Here is a 3,119-nt window from a genome sequence, read left to right on the forward strand (position 1 = left end):
GGCAGGTCCAGACTTTTTCCTGGACTCCCTCCCAGCTAACTGTGGCACACTAGCCCCCTCAGGCTGTGTTCATGCAGCCAACCCCAATCCTCTCCCTGGGATCTGAACTCCCGGAGCCTCAGCTCCCAGCCCCCACCTGCCCCAGTGGGTGAGCAGACAAGCCTCTCTGGCTGCTGAGTGCTGGTCAGCACCAAACCCCTGTGTGGGAATCTCTCCACTTTGCCCTCTCTACCCCTGTTACTGTGCTCTCCTCTGTGGCTCCGCAGCTCCCCCCACTGCCACCCCATCTCTGCCAGTGAAGGGGCTTCCTAGTGTGTAGAAACTTTTCCTCCTTCACAGCTCCCTCCCAGAGGTGCAGGTCCCATCCCTATCCTTTTGTCTCTGTTTATTCTTTTTTCTTTTGCCCTACCCAGGTACGTGGGGAGTTTCTTGCCTTTTGGGAAGTCTGAGGTCTTCTGCCAGCGTTCAGTAGGTGTTCTGTAGGAGTTGTTCCACATGTAGACGTATTTTTGATGTATTTGTGGTAAGGAGGATGATCACTTCTTACTCCTCTGCCACCTTGAATGTCTCCCTCTGGAATTATTTTTGACAGATAAAAAAAAAAAAAATCAAACATACCTCTGATACCACTTCAATTATCTAGGTTATGAATTCTTGAAATTTTAAAATAAATGTAGAAGTTCTTTAAGACAAAATATTTCCAATAGATTGAGAAGGCAGTGTTTGTCATATCACATAACTCACTTAAATCTAAAGCAAAAACTTGGAACTTTTCATGATAGAAATTTGTTAGATTTTGAAACTGTTAGAAAACGCTTCTATGAGAGATAGTTCAGTAGCTTATTGAAAATATTTACTTTTTAAAAAAGTTCTCATAATTTTCTAACAAAATTTTCATAACTGAAATATTTTGTTTTACTGACTGTACATCTGTGATATCTTTTTTATAATCCAGGTTGGCTAGTCTAATTTACCAGTTATTCAACCAAACATCAATCTAGTTGTTTCTGTGGAGGTATTTTGCAGGTAAAATTAACATCAATTTAACTAAGGGAAATTATCCTGGTTGATTTTGCTGGGCCTGAAGAAATCAGTTAGAAGGCTTTACAGTATCACTGAGTTTTCGCCAAGAGAGATAGAGAGGAAGAGGAAAATAAACAGACAGAAATTCTACCTGTGAACAACAGCTTTCACCTGTGCCTATAATTGTAAGTTCCAGTCTGTTTATGGTTATCTTCCCTATACACACACACACATACGTGCAAACAGACACACACACATACATGCCAACACACACACTATATATATATCTCTATATAGTTTATATATACACTCATACATACATATCCTATTGCATCCCTTTCTGTAGTTGGTTGATACACCATCTAGGAATGTTTTATGCAAGAATGCCTACAATTTTTTCCATCTCTACCAAAATTTGTACCTAGTTTTTTCCATTCTATTTTTGTCCTTACTTTATAGTTTTAATAGTAGCTTCTGCAGTACCATTTGGCCTACATTCTGCAGTTCGTCTATTTTGTTAAACTAGAAAGTAACTTAAACATATTTTAGCTAAAATAATATTTCAATTTAATTGTCAATTAAAATTTACATAGGTAAAACTAACTTGTGCTGTGTTCATAAAATGTTCAAATAAACACGTTATAATGGTATAATAGTGCTTAGAAAGCATTACTTGAATGGAATCAGTTTATTTACATTGACTAGTTTTGTGATATGTTTATATGTAATAATAGAAACAATGCAGGTCCACGATAATGTAACACTAATATCTTACATGATTCAGTAGAGGAAAATGTATTTCTAGCAAAACAATGAACTCTTGTTTCTTTAGAAAAATATTTACATTTCTTCAGCTTTTAAATTTAAGTAAACAAAAAGTAATAATTTTGCTCCTCCATCAAGGTAGTTACACTTCTGTTGCTCAATTGACAATAATAAGTGCTTTCTACTGTATTGAACAACACAGACTTAGAAGATAATATTGTCTTATTATAATTATACTTGGTATTTTAACAACTGATTTCGTTTGCCCTCCCAACTTTGTATACAACAACTACTAGTATTGTTAAAAGCATGCAATCTGGAATCTGACTTCCTAGGACCAAATCCAAACTCCACATATTAGGTAAAATTATGACTAATGTAATTGCTACTATTAAATAATGCACTGATATATTCCTAACTGTAATTTTATATGAGAGAGATCAAATATGCCAAATATAGAAAAAAACTATTGCTTAAAAATGTCCACACGATTTAAATGAAAAATCATTAGAGTGATGTCAAGAATTCTCAATTAATCCTTATTTCAGTTTAAACCTAATTAGAATCATAACAGGATTTTGTCTCTGAGTGAAATTCACAATCCTAAAATTATTTTAGGAAGCAAAAGCAAAATCAAAGCAATACAAAAAATTTGGAAGGAGTAAAATGGAGGAATGATTTGCAAGAGAAATATATTTAGATATAATGATTAAAATCATTTGATAATGAAATAAAAATGGATCCTTGGGATTATGAAAAAATACATTATGTTATAGCAGTTAGCAACTTTGTTGGGGAAGGTAAGGGAATAAAACACTTCTGCCTCATCCCATTCACAGACATAAATTTCAAATCACTTAAATATCAGAACAATGACAAAATTAAAAGACAAACTGATGAAAATATGAGAAGATTATGGAAAACTATGTTTAAAATCTTGGAGCAGGTTATAATTTGTTAATTAAAAAAGAAAAGCTATAAAATAAAAGAAATAGAAAAATAAAGATTCCAGTATCAGGAAGGAAGGATAACCTACAACTGTTGATCCTAAAGATATTAAAAATACAGTTATATTATGATTGACCCAATGTGAATAAATTTGGTAGTTTAAATGGACAAATTCCTAGAAAGATGCTACCAAATCTCACTGAAGAAAAAATTTGATAACCTGAATATCCATATATATTTTTTTAAATTAAATTTATAATTAAAAAATCTTCCAACAAGGAAAGCCACTGCCCAGATTGCTTCATGTTGGATTCTACCAAACATTTCAGGGGGAAAACACACACACACACACACACACACACACACACACACACACACACACA

This window comes from Aethalodelphis obliquidens, unplaced genomic scaffold (genome assembly GCF_003676395.1).
Source record: "Aethalodelphis obliquidens isolate GAN/ISIS:26980383/991018 unplaced genomic scaffold, ASM367639v1 scaffold64, whole genome shotgun sequence".
Lineage (NCBI taxonomy): Eukaryota > Metazoa > Chordata > Mammalia > Artiodactyla > Delphinidae > Aethalodelphis > Aethalodelphis obliquidens.